Genomic DNA, 21,820 nt, shown 5'->3' on the forward strand with positions numbered 1-21,820 from the left:
GTACAATATTAAAGAAATTAATTTTAGCCTTTTTATAGAGTACTTTTAGACATCTATTACCATCTGTAGAAAACACAGATATATCATACATGCATATATATGTTTATGTGTATATGTATGCCGTTTATGTATTTTGCACAGAAGAGAAAAACATTGTCATAATCTAGAATAAATAATAAAGATGTGTGTGTATGTCTGTGTGTGCATATGTGTGTGTTTGTGTGTGTGTGGGGGGGGTTTATAGAGAGATGGAGAAAAAAATTGGTACCTTACAGAAAAGTTAAAGGTAGGATATTCACATGTTTGAAAGTTAATCTAAGGGTATTATGTTATATAAACATTATTAATGACTTATCTCTCTTTCTCTTAGTGTTTGGGTGTGTGTGTGTGCGCGCGCACTAACAAGAAAGTGGATATTTGAGATGAGGGGAAAAGATAACTGTATGGAGACCTAAAATAAGGCACTTTGGTTAAAATTACTGAACTAAAACTTAAATCTATTGGGGTTTACTTTCCCAAAATATGAAATAATGAACCTATAAAATGGGCATTAGAATTACAATATATTTTGAAGATTTTCTATTGAAAACTTTCCCCATGTAAATGTTCTTATCAATACTGTCATATAGTACTATAAAATATTCTTAAGGTATGTATGACAATATCATGAAATAAACCCAAAAGTTTCATCTTGTATCACAAAGATGAAGAGTCTTAGTAAAGACAAAGTTCCTTATCATTTGATTCTGCTATAACTGTTTCAAACCTCCTACTGTAATGCTTTTTACGTATATCTATTTGTTGGTCTTCCAAATTTGTCCTTTTTTCAATATTCTAGGGCTGAAAAAAATATGACACTACATGTCAAGAATTTACACAGCTACCTAAGAGTTAATATTTTGGCCTTCTTTAAGACTATGCATTTAGTTAGAGCCTCAGTAGTTCCAGTGTTACAGCATTCAAGTGATGGTATTAAATGCTTTCCACAGAGAAAGGACACCTTATTAGTAAGTGGGCATCATTTACTATGACCTGACTACTTAGATTTCTGAAGCGTGAACACACACGCACATATTTGTATAAAAACCACCTTATTTAAACTATTTACCCCTGTGAGGGTAGCAATATTTTTGGTTGTCATGAAGTTGACAAAAGACGGTACACAAAAAGTTGTATGTAATTTTCAAGTAGACATATTCATTTCCTAATTCCCAGACAATTAACAGGGATAAAACTATACCCTAAGACTCCTCCCTTCTAATGCTAAACTAATGATACAACGGAATCAAAATATATTAGGAGTGGGGGAGGGGAGATTGAGAGCCAAATACCTTTTTCTAGGAACCACAAAGGGTTGAGGGCCTAATTATTTCTCAGTATAATCCAACCAACCTCTTCTCATGCTTAGCTGCACTGAGTGACACTATTTGTGATGCCCAGTGTGCTGAAGCTGAGCAGGTTGCTGTCAGTTTAAAAATGACTATAATAAAAGTGACCATGAAGATGGATCTTGTGATTTTGCGTTTCTAATCAGTCATCTGTGAAGAACACTTTTGCTTTGATTCAGCAGACTGGTGACAGCCATGATTGATAGTGCACGAGGATGAAAAAAGGTTATTAACTGTCTTCCTATTAAGCTCAATGTATTACCCGTCTAGGTGCATCTCATACTTTAAGTTAAAGTACTTACTCAGGTAAGGTCAAGAATGAACTCTATGGAGATGGTATCCATCCTGTTGAAAATGAGTGAGGCATCCTTGCATTGATTTTTTTTAAATGTAGTATTTAAACTATGTTTAATTCTACTATCTTATTCATCAGCTAAAGGAGAGAAATTTCCTCCTTCTAACAGCATCCATATGGAAAGTACTAAAAGTGTAGAAAATAGCTTTAAATGTAAAGATTTGAATGTAGAGCTAACTAGCAACATGTGTGTGGCATATACATGAATCTATATTTAAACAGATGGTCATATATTATACAACCTATGAAGGTATTTTTAATGGTAGACACTAAAATTGATTTATAATTAAAAAATAAATATTTGTGTTATAAATGCAAAAAAATTGTTTCAATTTTCAATCATCCATAAATGGCAAGTTCATGATAAAGAAAAACTTAAGAAAAATTCAAAGGATTTCTTAAAATACCTAGGCATTTGTTTTGGTTTAAATTCTTTAATATATTAACTTCATCTCATTTTAATTTTTTAAAATTAGAAATATTAACATAGAAGTGAACACTTGAGTGACAGTATCCTTAAATAACATACTATATACACACACGCACACGAATAGTATTATAGATCCCGAAGTACTGAAAGTTTTCCAGTAACTGAGGACATGCCATTAAAAGAAATAGTAAAATATTAAATGTCACCATATTTCCTGTGCTCATTTATTATTACAAAAGCCAAAGTATGCTGAAATATTTTTGAACATTTTATTAAACTTATCTTTAAAAATAGTTTAAATTTACAAATGTAGTTTCAGGAGATAACAAATTAAATATACGCATTTTAGTTTTAAATTACAGTATTATGTTTCTTCATATGTTTTCCACTGTAAACGCTCAGCACATGTTAAATGTAATGTGAATTAGCCAAAAATATTTAAGGATATCAATACCTTGGCATTGAGGTAGCCATTTAAGCAATAACCAAATCTCAGCTCTGTGTGCTTGGCGGTTCTTCATTAAGCAACTCTGCACAGTAGCGCAGAATAAGAAAATATTACCAGTATGACATTAGAGTTTCAATGCAGGAAAAATCATATTATGTCCAAAAGTTTTTTCTAGGATATCATGACCTGTTTCTCTAGTGCCAGTAATTATGCCCATTTTGGGTCTATAATAAATTATATTTTGAAAATATACTGTTTTAATATTGGGATCTATCAACAATGAAACACAGAGAAAGTAAGGAAATGAAGTTCAAGATTTCATCGAATTTTTCTTTATAGCCTCAAACATTGGCTCTCCATCCTACTCTGCTTAATATTGCAATCGCTGCTTTTAAAAGCCTTTCTAGTTCTCTAGCATTTTATGTATGCCAAGTATAATTTCAATACTTACACATTGAAAGCCTCTTCATAAAAATGTTAGATCAATATAAAAATTGTTTATTTAGTGAATCGTGTTTATGTGGAGTGGATTTAAGTGTAGATTTTATAATTCATACAAGATTTCCTCAATAAGACACATTACCTTTGTTATTAAATAAATTTTCCTTTCTGTCCTATACAACTTCAACAGGCAAACTTGCATTCCAAAATTTAGAAATCATGATGAGATAAGTGACCTAGGGGGACGTTTGGCCAATGATAGCATTCTATATTCTTGTACAAATATTTGTCAAAGGTTTCACAATGAAATTGTAAGTTAAGAAATATGTTGGGTGTTTCTCAAAAATATTGTTTGCTTTTAAAATAAAAAAGAACAATGCAATTCCAATCTATCTCATGGTAATTTACACAATGCTCTGAAATGTTAGTGAAATGCCCATCTTCCTTCATCTGCCTAGTTCAACATTTCTTAAGGAAAATGAGGAAATACAAAGGCCAGGTAGGCCTTAGAGGAATACACACATTTCCTGGTGTCCTCTCTTTCTTCCCTTTATGGAATCAAGATCTAGAACACACATTACACGCAATACACCTTTTATGAAAGAACAAGGCAAAGACGGTTTCAGGTAAAGTTTAGGTCATCTTCAAGGAAGCCAATTACCATTACCATAGCTGAAATTAAAGTTGAGCAGACTCCAACAGTGGCAGACAAGAAAATTTTAAAATGCAACATCTTCCTTTATCCTTTTGGAGCTCCAGAACAGAATGTTGCATTAATGTTCAAACAAATAACAGAACTGGCAAACACACACACACACACACGCACACACACACAGACACCTTGTTTGTGTAAACTCCTTCCATTTAGTTTTGAGCCTATTGTGACTTGTTTTCATAGACTGCTGGGGCACAAGACAACTTTAGTTTACAATTCTAAGACTTGGATTCCTTTTAGTTTAAAACTCTTTTCTGCGGTTCCTGTTCCTCCAAGCCTATATGCTTCTCTCCTTCTCCTCCTCCCGTTTCTCCTCCAGAACCTACTAGGGCACATAAGGTAGGGGTATGGACCGGGTGGTGCACATATGTGTAGCCAGAACGTGGAGATCAGCAGCTGCTGTCCACTCCCAGACTGTGTACCTGAGCGCAGTGGCCACTCTGCTCTTCCGCCCAGCCCACTCCTGCCTGCAGTGTTGCTGCTGTCACGCCAGCCGGTGATTTGATAGGCTTGTCGGGTTGCCATGGTGTTGACTTCTTGCCTCTGAGGAGCTGCCCAATGACTGGAGGTCTGGGATTAAAGCGGGAAGAGGCAGCGGCCACAGCGAATTTCAGCGGCAGCTGCAGCAGCTAGAAACAAGAAGCAAGAGTACGAGGTCTTTAGGCTGCGTCCCCCTCCCGCAGTCAGGGCTGCCAGTGAGGGAAAGAGAAGAAAGGGTGGACGGTTGAAATGGTGATCACTCGAAGTCAGAAGATACAAGTGAGGGCTTTGAGACCCGCTCAGGAATAACTCATGAGCAATCAGCACGCGCTGAGAGGAAACGTCTTCCAGAATTCGTTATTATTCACATTAGACATTACTGGAGTGGGTGGTGGGACTGAGAGTGAAAAGGTGTTAAAAGGGACCTAAATGGTTGATACATTTCCCCCCACACCCTACCGTTCATTTGGGCAACGAAATAATTTCACAGATGCAAAGGCGCTGTACGGTGAACTTTATATCGTGGAAACTAACTTAACTCCGAGAAGAGAAAGTGCAATTAGACGGCAACCGAGTATAAGAAAATAGTTGCCTTGGACGGAGGCTGGCGGGGCGGGGGGAGCGGGGGCGGGGAAGTCAGAGAGTGCATGTGCAATGCACAACCCCAGACGGAAATTGTAAACTAGGAAATGAAAGGGAAAGAAACCGCTTCTGTTATAAATTAGTAGGTAGGTGAAGGTTATGCAAAGAAGAAAAGGGAAAGTAAAGCTGTTAAAAGAATAGAATAAAACCCCTGGGAGTTCAACTCGAAATCCCCCTTTACTCCCCAATCCAAAGGGAGTAGGAGGAGGAGAAAAAAAGTGCATTCTGGTGTGATGAGAACTCTCTGGAATGTCTGGAGGAGAGGATAGAAGTGCGAGGGTAAGAAGACCCGGGTGCTAAATAAATGGCAGGAGAGAGAAATGGGGGAGGGGCAAGGTAGGAAAGAAATAGTCCGCGATTCACCCAAGGGACTGGGAGATTCAGAGAGATTCCAGGAGAAGGAAAGGAACATAAGTTCAGGCTCCCAGCGTAAGGAAAGGAGGAAACGACAAGAATCCCTAAGAGAAAAAGAGGAAAAAGGTGTGTGCTGCTGAGGCGGGGCGTGGGAAGACAACCACAGTCAATTGGAAGGAGCCCGAGTCAGGGAGCAATTGCTAGGACTTCGGACAGAGAGGGCAGAAGATTGTGTAGACAGGCGGTCAACCAGAGCAGCGCGGGGCAGGACCCACGAGCGCGAAGCCAGGTGCCGCGCGGTCCGCGCCCCGGCTCCGGGCGACGCAGGGACTTTGCTGGCAATAAGAAGGCTGCTCGACCAGCCTGCCGGAGTCACGATTCCCCGCGAGTCCCAAACACACGCTTCACTAACTACTTTACAGCCACTTCCATTGATTTTCTTTAACAAATAAACATAATACCCGTTACAGCAACACTTCCTCTTGCCGCCACAGCTAGAATGCCATAAGCTCTAATGGCTGCATTTCTCCGGACAGCAGTTTTCACATCTCCAAATAAATCGTTTTCCTTCACTTCAGGTTTGGAGAGTCTAGTCCTCGCCCCTCTCTATAATTTGGGAATCACCTTTAAGAATAAGTAGAAGACAAGTCCAGACACTAGTTTGTAAATCTGGTAGGGCTCACTCTTGTTTGCATATGAATTTTGCTTATAAGAAGTAACTCAATTTGGAAGGGAACCGCCGGCAAAGAAATCGACTCCTTTACATCTGCAGGGAAATCAACACTAGTTCGGCAGGCACACCTAAGCAACTGCCCTCGAGTTGTCTCCTAAAATATTCCTTTAAAAATAAAGTATTTATTTTAAAGTAGCCCCCCTTCAAACACCCGTTTCTGCTGAGGTTCTTCCATACATGTCAAAGGGTTGTTGAATTATTCATTATTGTAATTACTATCATCATTGTCATTATCCCTTTCCATGTGGAAATAATTTTATTATCGTAATTTGATATCTGAAGAATTTCCTGTTAGTCGTTTGATAATCATTTTTTTCTGCTGAAAAGAAAAGTTTTGTTTATAAATGAGATAGAGAAAATGTTTTAAATGCCTTGATGTTTGCTATAGATTTCCGTTTATCTAATCGATCGGAATGCCAATAAAATCGATTAAAGGTTTAGTGTTTTACAAACAACCATTTTGTGCTTTTTGATTTTACGTTCAGAATGATTTTAATAAAGCTAATGCTTTCCTTTAACATTCTCCCCCCCAAAAAAAACCTAAATCTTCATCGTTTTTCCTTTTATTATTAGAAATTGCCACTTAAATTTCTCCTAATAGGAAAATAAACAAAAAATATAAGCAATGGCTGAAATGGTTTAAATTTCATTCTCTTATTGCTCAAGGTATTTAAATAAAGCCCTTTAAAATCTTGGTGAATTATATGCCATCATTCAGTGATTGCGGAATATTAAATTAAACTTAGATAAATCCGCATTGAAGGAGGCAGCACCCAATCCTGAATTTATTTCCCATTTTCTCTAACAGCATCACTGCGCTCCTCTTTGCAATGACAATGTGCCAAATCTGGGCATTTTGAAAACATTTTCCATATGCTTTAACAGGGGACTGATAGACAAAGAAGAAAAGGAGATGATCTTTTTGCTCTGAGGTATATTTTCTTTAACCTTTTTCTCTTAGACTTTAACTGATAATCATTTTAAAGCAAAAGTTTGAAAATCATTTAATGCATTTTTTTTCTTTCACCTTCTTTTTCTATCTTGTCATTTATTTCTGAATTGGTGTTTTGGTTATAATTTAATGTAAAGCTACCATTCCTGTATCTTGGCAAACCACATTTTCTTTCAAAATCTTTGATTCATTTAGTTTCTGCTAGTTGTCTTTTGTAATTAAAGATAGAAACAATTATACATTTTGTAACTTAGATCGGATGGGCTGTTTTGTTTGCTGTAGGATTTAAGAGTGCTCTTGTGTCTAATATTTAGGGACATTGCATATAGTGGTGGTGGCTTTTCTTCAGCTGTAAATATCTGCACATTTGTCTTAGAAATGTGGGTGTTTGGATGAATGCAATGTCGTTTTAAAATAATTTTATTTGGTGGCCAGAGTTTAGTATATTGTCTATACAGCATTTCATTGACTAGATATAGATGCTTTTAGGTCTAAAATATCACTTTATCTTCTGCTCAATGAAATTAGTTATTCTGTCTGTGTGTGTGTGTCTGTCTGTATCTTCTCTCTCTCTATTTGTCTATCTTTTCCCATTTGGATCATATCTTGGAGCTCTTCCCCAGACAGAATGTAACATTTTCTTTGGATACTCTTGCTGGAAATATCGCCATATATATTTGAGGAGGGTGTGATTGTGATCTTGGTTTTTGGTAGTGTGAACATGTATGTGTGTTGGGGGGAGGAAGGTGATAAGGGGTCCTCATTAATTTGCACAAGTGCTGTGGAAGTGCTTATGAAGTTAGTGAACTGCTATTGTTTGGGGAGAGTCCTGTCTGATTTGTTTATAAACACTGGGCTGGTTGCCTAGAGGGAAAAGAGGTCACAGCACTGTCTGAGCTCTGACCTCTGAAAGGCCAGAGGGCATCTGACTTTTCTCTTTCTTCTCCCTTTCCCTCCTCTCCTCCCTTAATTCTTCCTTCCTCAAACCCTCTAGCCCCTCCTTCTTTCCCCCTTCCTTTCTTTACCTGTGTCTAACTCTACATAATGACTCCCCTGCCCCCTAAAAGGTCAGAATCCCCAAGGAAAAAAAGAAAAAAGCTAAAACATTTACTCCAAAGTAGAAGCCAAAAATGGACTTTAGTCCAGGAATAGAGAAATACACATGGATATAGAGGTGCAGAGACAGAGACCCGAGAACAAAAGGGGGACATTTCTATGCTTTTTAAGAAAAAGAAGAAGACCATAAAGGAGATGCGAGTGTAGCTGGAGGAGGGGAGGGATTCAGGGAGGAATTTAACTGCCCACAAATACTACACACGTATATACACACTCAAAATGCCTTTCCCTTTTGAATTTTATTTCCTCTAGCTCACTCCCTCCATCAAAGAGAGTGTCCATTCTCAATGTTAGGTCATATTTTAAATCCCCCTTTTTTGTTAGTTCTTTAAAAATATATACCTTGTTCTGTATAGAAAGCTTTGGCTCCCTCATCACACACACAGCCACACACACCCCACTATTTCTTGAATTATTTCACTTTAAATATAATGTGTTTATGACACCTTCCCAAACAAGCCCTGCACCTTTCCATTCATTGTCAACTTCACATCTCTCCCTTACATAAATACCCCCCAACCCTGTCACTTACCTCACCCCCCTACACACACAGTGACAAATATTGGTATCAGGCTTAAGTGTGTTTTGGAAAGGGGTTGCTAACTTCAACAAAAATGTTAGTTAACACACTGCCTTTGTTAAATAGTCCCCGGGTGGAGAAGACCCAACAAAAAGAGAAAAGGAGGAGGGGGGCTGAGGATCTTTAAGTGTCTGTGGTGATATAAAGAGTTCCTAACGCTGAAATCTTGTAATACCTCGTTTCAAACTGAGCTCATCTATAGACCCCGGAAGCGCGGTCAAAAGACTGGAAACCTTTTTCCCCTTGGGCTGGGGTTGTTCTTGAGCTGGAGGGACATTGGGGAGAGGGAGGTGGGGTATTTATTAGTGAATTGGTGAGGACAGGGTGGGAGAAAGACAGAACAAACAGCTGAAAACTCATTAGACCGATTGTGAAGAGTGTCCTCGGAGTGGATTTGGGAAATAAAATACGCCGAAGAAAAAGTCTAGAAGTGGAAATTACCTTTTGTCTCAATGTTAATTACTCCTTGCCTCCAACACTCAACACCTAACCACCTGGTAGTCCTTTTTGGTTCTCCCCTAACTCGGTGCTCAATGTCAGGGTCCGAGTGCTCTGCAGTGGATGTGGCTGGGCTGGGGTTGCCCTGTAAAGTGTTGAAGAGGATCTAGGGAAAGTTCTCGGAGCGGCAGGGAAACCTCTACTCCTTTCACTTTGAAATAAAAAGTGGCCCAACGTTCCATGAGGGCGGCGGCGGGTTCGCGCAGAGTTTAGGGACAGTGGAATGGGGGTGGGGCAGGGAGTGGGAGTCAGGGTCAAAGGCGTCCGCGGAGACCCGAGAGGAGCAGCTGGGTTTCCTGGCGCTGGGAGCCCAGAAATAGGGCGCAAGCGGCCGCGGCACAGCGGTGCAGCCAGGTCCAGCCGCTCGGATCGCGCTCGCGCCCCATAGCGGCCCGCGGGCTGGGCTCGGGCTCGCCCGCCTCCCCGCGCCCCTGCCAGCGGCGCCGCGCTCCGCGCCCCGGGGCCCACCCCACGCAGTCCCGCCGCCGCTTCAGCCCAACAGCCCTCCTCACGCTGGCGCGCTCCGAGGCCAAGCCCTGGAGGAAACTCTTGACTCTGCGCTAGAACCTCTCTGCCCCTTCCCTCAGCCCATTAACCCCCGACCCTCACCTCCAGCCTCTCTTCTTAGGGAAAAGGTGAAAGAAAACGAGAAAGAGATGGTAAACAACAACAACAATACACACACGTTAGGAGGAGAATTCTCGCCAGCAAAAGAGGGGGTTGATAAAGTGGGCACCCCTTACAAATCCTCTTTTGTTTCCTTACTTAGAAATCAATAACCGCCCCCCACCACCAGACACACATACACACACACACACACACACACACACACACACACACACACGGATACACACAGTTGTATTTTCCAAGAAAAGACGGGGGGAGGTGTAGAGGAGAAATAGCCACCAATTTTTTTTTAATGGTTTTCTTGATTTGACGTTTGCTGTTTTGACATTAATGACATTAATGTTATTGATGTTTCTGGGAGGAAAAGGCAAAAGAAATAAAGAACTTGAAAACGAAATGATCATCATTTCCCTATTCTTCCATGCCAGAAATAGACCTCTTTCTTCACCTGAGCCTGAATCAGACTTATTGTTCTCAGGTGTTTCCTTCATCATATGCATTTACCCGTCTGAAGTCGCAGGAAATGGTTTTTCCATCAGTGAGCTTGTACATGGAGCCCTCTCCCGCAAAGGGCTTGATCTTTTCTGATTTGAACCTGAAAGTTTCCCTGCCTTCATTTCCCCTCAGTCTTTTTAAAATCTCCCACTCCCCTTCCCCATGCACACACCTCAAGTACTTTTTTTGAAGCCAGAAATTTTGCTCTCTGGGGTGTTTTTCAGTAAACAGTAACGCTACATAAACACCTTTTTCACTTACAAGTTGCAGAGAATTTAAATGTTACCCCTGTGTGCACGTATGTTTCTTAAGGCATATGGATAAGCCCCACTGAGGTGCAATCAGATACTGCTAGCAAATTGGTGATACAATTGCTGTGTAAAGGTGGGGCTGTAAACAAAGTAACTTTAAAATGTTAGAAAGCTTTCCACTTTCAACAAATTTCTTCCCAAAGAAGTTTAAAATCGAATAAAGTCTTTGGAAAGACAGATGATTTTCTTTCTGTTAACATTTAGTAGCCTTGATTTCTAAAACACTAGTACCTGCACTGACTCTGGATCCCTAAGGTGGTGATTTGCTTTTTTCTCTTAATAAAGACCATATCTAGGGTTTTTTTTCTCCACTCCATGCCTCTGGACTTTCATTGTAACTTTAGCCAGCTGCTGAAGGCAACCAGCTTTCCTGATCTGGGCCTAGGTCTGCTTTTTTGAGGACTGTGCTTTTATCCTCCCAGGTGTTTTGTTTGGTTTTTAATCCATTTGCATCAGTCCTAGGATTTTCCAAACGTTCCCTGATAATGCAAGGTTTTTGGCCTGCAAAGATGCATTTTTGCAGTCTCTGTTGTTCCAAATACTTGTGCGATAAACCTTTCTGTTGGTATTTGGTAGATTTGGTGCTTAAGGCCTAAGACAAGGTTTTGAAGCAGATCCTGGCGATCCAGAACTTCAAAGGCCTGTCAACTCAAAGGCAGCTGACACATCACCTATCCAGGAAGCTGGACATTGCAAGTATTTCCTGTTTTTAGTTCATTTGATTTGTTATTCTTACTTTCTCTTTAGAATTCCTATTTTTGAAATATTACATAGATGGTGTCTACCTGTGACCTGTAGTATAGTAGTGCGAAGTGCATCAAGATGCTGAGTAGCAATGCATATATATATATATATATTCCATATATATATTCCAAATTCAGTAGGGGGTATTTAAAAGTATGTCTATTCCTAGTTTTAGTTAATTATCTTTTAATGAAAGTGTCACTCATATTCACATCTGTAATATTGGAAAGAGATAATTAGATTTTCAAATGAGAATCAGCCACCTTAAATTTTGCACCAGAAAATACCAAGTATATTTCATTCTAATGAGATCTGTAGTGGGGTTTTAAAATTCATCATAATGTGCTTCAAGAAAGATAACTCAACAGACTCAAAAGATGAAAGGTTTTTCTTTTCTAAGTCTTCTTAAAGTTATTACATTGAACTTATGCAATTCTGATAAAATATTCAAGAATATTACATAAAGGCTAGAACTGTACCCCACCCCCCCATCATTCTTGCAACCGTCACTTATTCTCATTTGGAAGTTTTCTTTGACTAACCGCTTCCATCTCCCATACCCTGGGTTTTCTCTCCTGCGTATACAAGTGAAGGATACGTGTTTAAATAGAGTGCCTAAGGATCCAGAGTGCAATTCCTCCTTTGAAATAGGCTGGGCTGAGCGGTGTTTGCACACAGCCAGGCACCCTTTATTTACATATATCTGCATATTTGCTCAGGCCCTCGCATTTCGCCATTAAAGTGCGTTCATGTGCACAGCAGAATAAACTAGGCAGAGAAAAGCTCTTCATTACCCTAACATATTTCTGCTTAAAGCTCCCTAGTAAACAAATCTCTGGTCCGATAATAATTACTTTGCCTCATTAAAATAAAAAAAAAAAATCTCGAATGGTTAAAGGGCCATGCTTTGGCGGTATCTATGTTTTATTTCTTTCCCCTTCTTGCTCTGTGTGTGTCTGTGTTTGTGTGTAAGAGCGTGTGTGTGTCTAATGAAGTTTGGGAGTCGCGCGCAGGGGCGCGTAGGGTGCGAGCCCCGGAGGTCCCCATCCCCTGTCCTCTCCGCGGTCGCCGCATCCGGGGCTCCAGCCGCAGCGCTGGGAGCTTTGGAAGCCGTGAGGCTCCGGAGCTGCTCTGAGTCCGGGCTGCGCGTCATTTGCAGTCTGGGGAATGTTGATCACCTCACTAATTACACCTCTCTCTCCCCCCTCTCCCTCTCCCTCTCCCTCGCTCTCCTCTCTCATTCCCAGAGTGCATATCGGGAATAGACACACAAAGACATGCGCACTCAACTTAATCAGCCATTTTTTTAAACAGGGCTAAAACGATAATAATTAGCAGAATAAAGACATATCGGATTTTCATTTCCTTTCCTCCTTTTCCCAACCCCTTCACAACCAAACAGCGAGACCGCGGTCGGCACATGCTTTAACTACTCCCGGACCCCCGAGGACCGCTCCATGCCCCCCACTTTCTGCTCCAGCGTTTTTATTTTCACCCAATAAAGTTCGAGGATTATTTTTTATTATTTTTATTTTTTTTAATGAACCCTCTCGTTTTACTTGGATGTGATCAGCTGTAAGTAAAATAAAAGCAAAACAAAAAAGAGGCGAAGATCGAGTAGGAACTGCAGGGGAAATGGAAAGTAAGTTTTTTCTTTAACTTTTATTGAGTAGTTTGTGTTAAATTTAGGTCGAGTATCGATTATCTTTCCAGCCTGATCTTGCACAATCTTTGATATTTCGCTCCCTCTCTCTCCCTCTCCCTCTCCGCCTCTCTTCCTCTCTACCCCTACCTCGTTCGCTCCTGCTCGCTCTCGCACACATCCCCTCATCCCGACCATCTCTTCCGCTCTGCCCCCCTTTTCTATCTCTTTCCCCTTTTTTTTGGCTCAAGGTTTTGCTCCGCTGAGGGAAGGAGGGGGCACTGAGGGACCTGATTTTCCACTTTCTTTAGGGGGGCTGCGTTTTTCCGGATTTAACTTTTGGATTAAGTGGCGGAGGATCATCTACGTTTGCTCGGGCAGTTTTCTCTCCTTTTCCCTGTCTTTTCGGGTTTTGCCTTCCCCGCGAGCCCGGGGCATTCTAGTGGCTGGGGGAAGCTGTCAGCTCCGCAGCGGCGCGGGCACTGCCAGGGGTCTCCGCTCGCCCCGCGCCCCTGCACCCCGATCGGGATGACTGGTCCTCCGCACTCATCCTCTGAAAGTTTGGACGTTGGTCGGTGGGGCTGGGAGCCCCTCTCTCCCTGCTCTTTCCCTGCTTTACCCTCCACCCCCCACCCCACCTTATTCAGCCTCGTTTTTCTTCCTCCTTTTACCACCCGCCCCTCTTCCCCTTCTCAAGTTCCCCGAAGGTCGCTTAGTGTGCGGGGCTGGCGGAGGCCCGGGGGTTCGTGAGCTCTGGGGAGGGGATTCCAAGAGGCTGGGGTGAACGCTGGGGCTGGGGCTGCAGGTAGACACCCGCCCACCGGAGCGGGCGCGGCGGGCACTACCGAGGGCTGCTCTCGGCGGCGCGGGCGCGGGCGCCGCGGAGGAAAGGCAGGTCCGTTAGGAGGCGGGATCGCCCGGCCTCTGGGCCAGGGACCCGCGAGGCGGCGGCTGCTTGCTCCGAACGGAACGCCGCCGGGTGTGCGCTAGACCAGCGGATAGACGCCCGCGGCTTGGGGTCAAGAATCTTTTCCTTTTTAGCAAAGGGCAAGGGGTGTGTGCGTGTGCGTGTGCGTGTGTGTGTGTGTGTATTGAGTGGCTGTGTTCGGCTGTGAGAACCGATTCATTCTTCGGCCCCCCTAAAAGGGTTCCATGCCTACAAATGAACTTCACCTCCTTCGCTTCTCCAAGCATCAAGTGCGCCTTCTGGCTGGGAGCAGCTAAGGGAAAAGGGGCTGGAATGCGCCGGGTCTCTCCTTCCTTCTACTTCTATCCACCCCCAACCCCCTTCTCGCTCCTCTTTTCTATCAGAAAAAAATAATAAAATATCTCATGGAATTGTATAAAGTTTCTCTGCCGATGTCCAAGTTATAGAAGGTTCCCTATTCTAATCCCCTTCCCCTAGAAGACGGTGCACTGGTTTCTATTTCTTTTGTTACCTGTGATCCGGGCGGGGGGCTCCTTTCGGCCGCTCGGGCTGGGGTCCGGCCCAGAGAGGAGGCTTCTGCGGGCGCCTTTGGCCGCGACTTCTCACTTCCGCGCGGTTCTGGTGAGGTTTTAGCTACCGTTCGGTGAGACACCCTCCTTGTAGGTACCAAAGGTTCAGATCGCAAACACGGACCCCCCCACCTCGACCCCTACACACACAGAGACACACTCACACTCAACACACACTCACAGACACACATTCTCCCTACTCTTCCCCCCACCTCCGGCCCCCACCTTGTCTTTCCCCTCCCCCCTTCCAAAAAAAGCACACACACACATACACACACACACAACAACATCCCCCCCCACACACACACCAAACAAAAACCCAAAGACAAGTTCACTGGCAGAAGATGGTGGATTGACACTGACTCAGACAGAGGCAGGTTCACCAGGAAATCTGGCCGTCCTGATTTCTGACAGTTGCATTTCCTCTCCTTGAGTCCTCCCCCCCACCCTTTTTATTAACTCTGTTCCATGTTTAATCAAGGATCATGTAGATGGCAAAAAGAGAGACAGAGAGGAGAGAGGAAGAGAGACAGAGGGGGGAGAGAGGGAGAGAGAGAGAGAGAGAGGGAGAGAGAGAAGAGACAAGAGACAGAGGAGGGTTTTTTTTTTTTTTTATTGTGTTCTCCTGGATTTTCAGTGGCTTGATCCCTATAAACGTGGAGTGGTTAAAGCTCATATGTAGTATTATATTTTTAGTTGGGTGGATGGATGGAAGAGTGAGAGAGAGGCTGCGGCTGCCGCTGCCTTTTCGGGTGTTGCTTAGATTAAGGCTGAGACTTGGCTGCGATTGGGACGCGACAGTGACACGGGCATCGATCGCTTCCATTGAGAGCAATGCAAAAACACAGCCCGGGTATGTAACACTCTCGGTGCCATCAACACTTGTTTTACTTTGTATTTACTGGCAAAACTGACAGAGCAAGCTCAGACTTTCTTTCTGTTTTGTTTTTTTTTTTTTCTGTTTCTTTACTAACTGAAGACTAAAAACAATTGTGTATAGAAATTGCTGAAAAGGGTGGTTTAAATAAAACAGAAAGGAGATATTCGGAATTATTTCACTACCTCTGTGACTGACTGTGTTTTGGAGTTTTCCTTTTCCACTGAAGAGCATATTAAAGAGAATGAAGGTTTTCTTTTTTCCTTCCTCATCTTAAAAAAAAAATCCTTAAGGGAATATTTGATAGTTTTCAAGGTTTGTGGTTTCAGTCAGCAGGAAGGCACACAAAAATAAAAGATGGCTAGCCAGCTGTTTTAACCTCTTGCACCTGGCTTCAGTGTGGGGATCATAAGGTTTATACAGTTATTTTTTTAAATGGTTTTAATATTTATGGCATAAACTGGGGAGAGCACCACTGTGTTTTTATTCAGTTGCTGGTTGATTTTGGATTTTTAAAAAAGTAAACTCATATTTAGGTGTTTTCATGTTTATGGCAATGAAGATAGGGTCAATGAAATATGGGGGAAATATCATAAATCTGAAAAGTGAAATATACCCAAGGAACAAAGAAAGGTCAGGTAAACCAGCTGTGTAAGTCAAAGCAATAGCACCAACTGTGGGGTTAGACAGGGATAGTGGACTCTGGTTCTATGAAGTGAAAGTTGTCACTTAAAGTTAAAAATGAGGCAAACATGTTCAGTGCTTTTGTAATCTTTTGCAGTTTTTAGCAGATGAGCCCAAATCTGTTCATTAATTTTGAGCTAGTTGGATTATTTTAAAAGATTCTTCATGAGCAAAGGAAAACATAAAGGAGGCTGAGAAAATCACTGTTTAATATTGCAGAATTTACTGCTTCCATTCTGACCATGAGCCTAAATTTACACAATGAAATTTGATTATCTCTAATAACAATATTAGATCCTGCACTGGATGGATGAGAATTGAGGTGGTTTTGTTGATTGCAAGGGTTTAATGTTGCATTTCAGAATCTGATGTGGTTTGGCCTCCCTTCCATTAACTGGAAAACCCCTGAGGTTTTACAATTATTTCTTAAAGATAATACATTTAAGATTGCATTGGTAGGCTGAAGAAAAGTCATAAAGGCAAGAAGGGAAGCCCTTAATAACTCTTGAGATTCAGACATGTTCAGCAGTTAGATTGGCTCTGACTTCACCAAGGGTCGACAATGTGTCATTTCCACGAAGCCAAATTGCCCTCTGCCTATATGATATTAATGTGCAAATCAATATTTCAGGGATTAAATTTCCCTTCTTCATTTTTTATGGTTTCTACCTCAATAAGTCTCAAGTCTATTAGAAGAGGCTGGATGATTTAAAATCTTTCACTGCAGAATGGCTTGTCGTAGTCTTGTTTCATAGACCATTTTAGGATTTTCGTTATAAAGACTAAAGACATCCTAAAGAAGTTGTGAGGCAGTGTAGACCCAGGCTCAATAGTGTAAAACCCTTGTTCGATTAAGAACTAAAAGGTATTGAAAATATAATATATACGTTTATGTAATATATATGTACATTCTGCTGCTTTAAAAATATTATGTTAATCATCTATTGATTTATTTCAAAATCAATTGAAGCTCCTTTCTTATTAGTGATTTGTTCAGCTTTCTTGAGGACTGTGTTAATTTTCTTAAAGAGTATGCATGAATTAGCTTGGCGTGAAAGTATTGGGGCAGAGGAGTTTTCAATTAGCAATATTTTCCTAAGAAATATTTTCAGCAACCATTGTTCAGGAGAGTAATAATCAAGAGGTGTCATTTGCATACATTGTTGTTATAGCTATCATTGCATTTTGTGGCTGAATGACTTAGCTGATCTATGTTAAATGAGGCCTTCTTCAATTCCTTTTACATTTTGTTTCTAGCACTTAGTAGGTGCAACGTTTCTTTTTATCCTCTTAGAGAAAGAAAATTATGAAACAAAATATGTGACTTGACTGGAAAGAATACAGAGCAGAAATTTGGAGAGAGGTCAAAATAAAAGATTGTGACTTTATCACATAATCTTGGGAAGGCCTACTGTCTATCATTTGGTGGTGTTTTATGGTCTTAAACCCTCTGGACCAAGTTCCGCACAGCTGCACGAATTTCATATGTGATAGAACATTTTTTCCATTCAGTGTGAAATGTTCCTTCCTAAAAAACGTACACCAGACTCGCTTAATTTAGTCTGTTAAAAGAAATGCACATGAAAAAGGACAAAAGGCTCTTTAATCTCTGCAAGCTGTTTGTTTTTCTTCAAGATTCCTGTCTGTTTGGGTTTGAAAAGTCATGTTTATTGAGGAGATGATTCTGAGGTGTGACATTAAAATAATATATGATTTTTGGACTGGTGGCCACGCTTCTGCTTAATTTGCAGAACTACTTTTTATGCCTGTCAAAACACAGCGTTAATCTATCCTTATTTACAATTAATCTCAATAAAATTAATCTTAACTATGCTTTATTCAGTGGCTTAAAATATCTAATTATATTCAATTAACTGCTGTCATAGTAATTAACATTGCTTAATTGACTCTGCATATATTTATGTAAAGCTCATTAGGTGCTGCTGACTCCTTTTCCCTTTCCTACTTGCTATTTTTGCTGTTGTCAAACCATGTTCATCTCCCAAGGTTCGACAATGTCAATGAGAACAAATTCTTTCTTAACATTTTCTTGAAATGAATGTTCCTGTCTTCCTTTGAGAAGATACTCGTTATGAGTCTTTAAAGACTAATCCATCCCCCTCTCTTCATTTTCCTTATCCCTGGTCTCTAGCACTCTCACAAAATATGTTCTGTCATTGTTGCTAGAAATATGAGAAGCCAGGTTAAGCTTTGTGTTTATAAATGAGGAGCCTTTCTGTGACTGCCTAAGGGCTGTACCCACAGGGAGAGGGTTTCCCCCCCTTCTAAGACCACTCTAAGGGTTAAAGACTTGGCCAAGGTTCAAACTGAGAAGCGCCCAGGGAAAGTGCATGTGAATATGTACAAGTTTCATGTAATTAGTGCTTAATTATATTAACATATGCAAATTGTCAACTTAGGAGCTTGTTGAGCTGGCAAAGATCAGCTAGGCACAATTGCAGTATTGTTCTGAAACAATAATGGATTTCAAGTTGGATTGTGGAAACACATAACTAGCTATCTAATTTAACTCATACCGTGGTGAAATTTCATTAGTCTCCATGGAGACTGGTTTAATTGTGCTGACTAATGTTCTGGGCTGCAGAATGTCCTAAAAAGAAAGCGTTGTTTGCCTAATCCACCTTACAATGACACTTGTTTGTACATGTTTCCCTTGTGTGAGAATTTGCATATGCAAATAAATAGTTTCTCTGCCCCATTTGTCATGGCTGTTCATTACCCATGAAGAGGACATTGTTACTAGGCTGTTACTGAGTCTCCCAAGACGGGATAGTGTCAACCAGTCCAGCTACATTCTTTCATAATTTGTTTCTGATTAATAGACCAGAGTGAGTCTCATTCTTTTTGGGCATCTGTAAAAGGAAGGTCACTTCTGTCACAGAAAAGAGTTTCTGCAGTAACTGAAGGACTTTTTCTTCTTCTTATTCTCCCTTTTCCACCCATTGGTTAACATAATCATATTTAAAATAATGGATTCTTGTTCTAAGAATGCCTCTACTAATAATCTCTGGTTTCCTAAAGCAAAAAGATAGGAAAAGAAAAGAGATTCTGTTATTGGAATATTAATCCTGTTTTTGACAGAAAGGTAAACTGATATAATTGCTTTTCAGTTGAAGGAATGGGGGTTTATACAAGTGTGAAAGCATCGGAAAAGGATTAGCATTTTTTTGCATAATGAAAAGCTCTGTTGAATAGGGTCCTGAATGGCTGACTGAATGACTAAGATGAAAGGAAGATGAAAATGCAGGCTTCTCTTTCTTTATGTCTATGCTCCGCTCTCTCTAAAGTTATGTTTGTCCAAGACTTGAGAAAACAAGCAGGGGCTCAGATTTCAGCAACTTTATAAGATGCTGTGTTTTCATCATCATTGGGACGTAATGTGTATGACAATAGTGCAGCTAGAAGATGATCAACAGAGGTTTGTATATAAAAGAGTTTCAGAAACATGCCAGGCTAGCCAAATATTGACTATTGGATATCAGGAATTCCCAGCACTTTGCTGGCAAAAACAATTATTTTAGAAGAGCCAATAGTATGGTGTGGATATTTAATTCAGTTAATGATGGAATATAAGGTGCCTGTTTTTTCCCCGTAGGCTATAAATAACTATCTCGATTGGTGAAACACTTCACTTGGGAAAGAGTTGTGTAATCTGACTTTTGGCAATGTTAAGTGTTTTAAGTGGTCTATCAGCTTTTGTGGCTGGGAAGGGAGAGAAGAGGGTACTGATGTATTTTCTTAAGATTTAATTCATAAAGTTCTGAATGCAGTCTTCATGTTGCTTTGTAGGTGTATTGTGTATTTTATTTAGAGATAAGTCTTTTTAAAAGTGTCTAGGTATTATAAGTTCACTTTTGGAGACATTTGTAGTAGGGTCCCCTGTCACTAGTTAGGGATGTAACTGGTTATCAGTTGACAATGTGATCAACACTCTTAATGATGTTTCTTCAGCCAGCATTAGGACAGTTAAAATACCATAAGTGTGAAGACTCTTTCAAAGATGGGAATTGGTTCTTTTGTACCTATGTAAATCAAATGCAGTGCAGATAATTATTTATATGTATACATTTTAAACAAGCTCTTTCTGGTTTGAGGTCACCACAAATGATCCACCGATGGCTGTCTCAGAACAAGGTTAGAAGATTTCATCAGATATTAACCCAACTTGTTTGTTGCTAGATTTTAGAACTTCCATTTGCCTCATCACTTTAGCAGTTTTGTTGTTGAGGTACTATTAAGATGGTTAGATGGAAACTTGGGAAATCATAAGTATTTTTACATAAATTAATGTGTAAGGGTTGACTCTTGAGTACAGCATATTGTAAAGGAAAACTGTTTGATCTATGTTATATAGTCCCCCAAATTTTTTACTGGAGTCCTTTTTAAAATTTGTCAAGAAATTCTGGATTGTTTCAGAAACTTTTATGGCTAACTTTATGATATGCTTGAAAAAAGTCTTAAAAGAACAAAAAAATCCACATGGAGGCTATTCTTTTACATGCAGAAGGGCTTATTAAGGTATTTCCATAAGAAAATGTGTTAATTTAAAAAATAAATTCATTTATATTTTAAGACATTGTTAACCAGGCACCATGTGTTGTAACTGGCAGTTTTCCAGCCACCATGGAAGTGGATCACACATGGGTTAATAGTAGCTTATGTGATGTCTGCATTCTTAGGAAATGGGCAAAAGCCCAGGGTATTCTGATATCAAGATTTTAGAAATCAGACAGAAAGCAGAATATGTGTTTATATGTGAACAGATGGACACATGTGAGAACTAAAAGTGCACAATTTCTCTTGGCACTTGTTTTAGTTATCCCTGATGATATAACCAAGATCTTAGTGCACTCACAGTCTTTGATGGCTAAAGACGAAATGGGCTTTTAATGAGGGCTCGATGGCATTATATTCTTGCATAAGGATTGTGCCCCTTGTGATCTTGCTGGACTTGATGTTCTGTTAATTCCCTAGTTTCAGAGGTTCACAAGTTGCCTTGAAAGTTTGATATGGTTTCATATTTGACATACAATCCTCAGTCCAAGAATGGCTGCTCTCTAGTCTCCCTTTCTTTTAAAGGTTTGTGAATAGAATCAAATATTTGCCACTTTAAGGCATATTTGAGTTTATGCACTGGACTTAAAAATGGCTTTGGCACTAAAGTCATATTTAGTAAGCAGCTTATCTCTAATATAATTAACCACTTTAACATTCTAGAGACTGGATAAAATAAACAAATACGATTTAAGAATTTGGGCAGACTGACTTAGTTAATACATCATGATGTCCTGATGGTCCAAGAAAAGTTGTGAGGACGTGTTTTGGTCACTCAGGTTAGGGGTTCACACACCAGCATCATCATTCAGATAATAGATCATTTCTAATGTTTGTCTGACTTGAGGACACAACAGTGCTCAGATGATAATTACTGAATGGTATGCACTGTAGGACATACCTCTAAAGACAACATTTATAGGTTTCATTGTGTTCTAGCTATAAAAAAGAAATCACTCTGCAAATATTTACTCAGGTCTAAATCATTTTAACCAGGGAAAATTGACTTTTGGGTTAAAATATGCATTTTATAACTGCCCATAAAATTCTTTTCCTTCACTGTAAAGAAGAAAGGAAATCCATAGTTCTAACAATGTTAAAATACAAAAACATATGAGCTGGTGTATGCCACCTGGTTATATTGTTAAAAACAAAATGAAACATAACTTCTTAAGAGGGAAGTTTTTGAGGAATCTTAAAGTTTGTCTGCTTGGAAGAATAGGTTGAAAAAGACCA

The 21,820-nt window shown here is 40.3% G+C and overlaps 2 protein-coding genes across 3 annotated transcripts in view; one reads left to right on the forward strand and one right to left on the reverse strand.

Annotated features, from left to right (window-relative positions):
- Nucleotides 1–14,646, reverse strand: part of LOC100976572 (large ribosomal subunit protein bL9m-like) — an 80,258-nt gene extending 65,612 nt beyond the window's left edge. The window contains exon 1 of the mRNA XM_055116672.2: nucleotides 14,391–14,646. The gene's annotated coding sequence lies outside the window, so the exon portion shown is untranslated. The remainder of the gene's footprint in view (nucleotides 1–14,390) is intronic.
- The window catches only part of ZFHX4 (zinc finger homeobox 4), a 186,839-nt gene continuing 176,877 nt past the window's right edge, over nucleotides 11,859–21,820 (forward strand). For both annotated transcript variants that reach the window (XM_008956675.4, XM_057303032.2), the window contains exon 1: nucleotides 11,859–12,951. The gene's annotated coding sequence lies outside the window, so the exon portion shown is untranslated. The remainder of the gene's footprint in view (nucleotides 12,952–21,820) is intronic.

This window comes from Pan paniscus, chromosome 7, assembly GCF_029289425.2.
Source record: "Pan paniscus chromosome 7, NHGRI_mPanPan1-v2.0_pri, whole genome shotgun sequence".
In the NCBI taxonomy this organism is placed as follows: domain Eukaryota; kingdom Metazoa; phylum Chordata; class Mammalia; order Primates; family Hominidae; genus Pan; species Pan paniscus.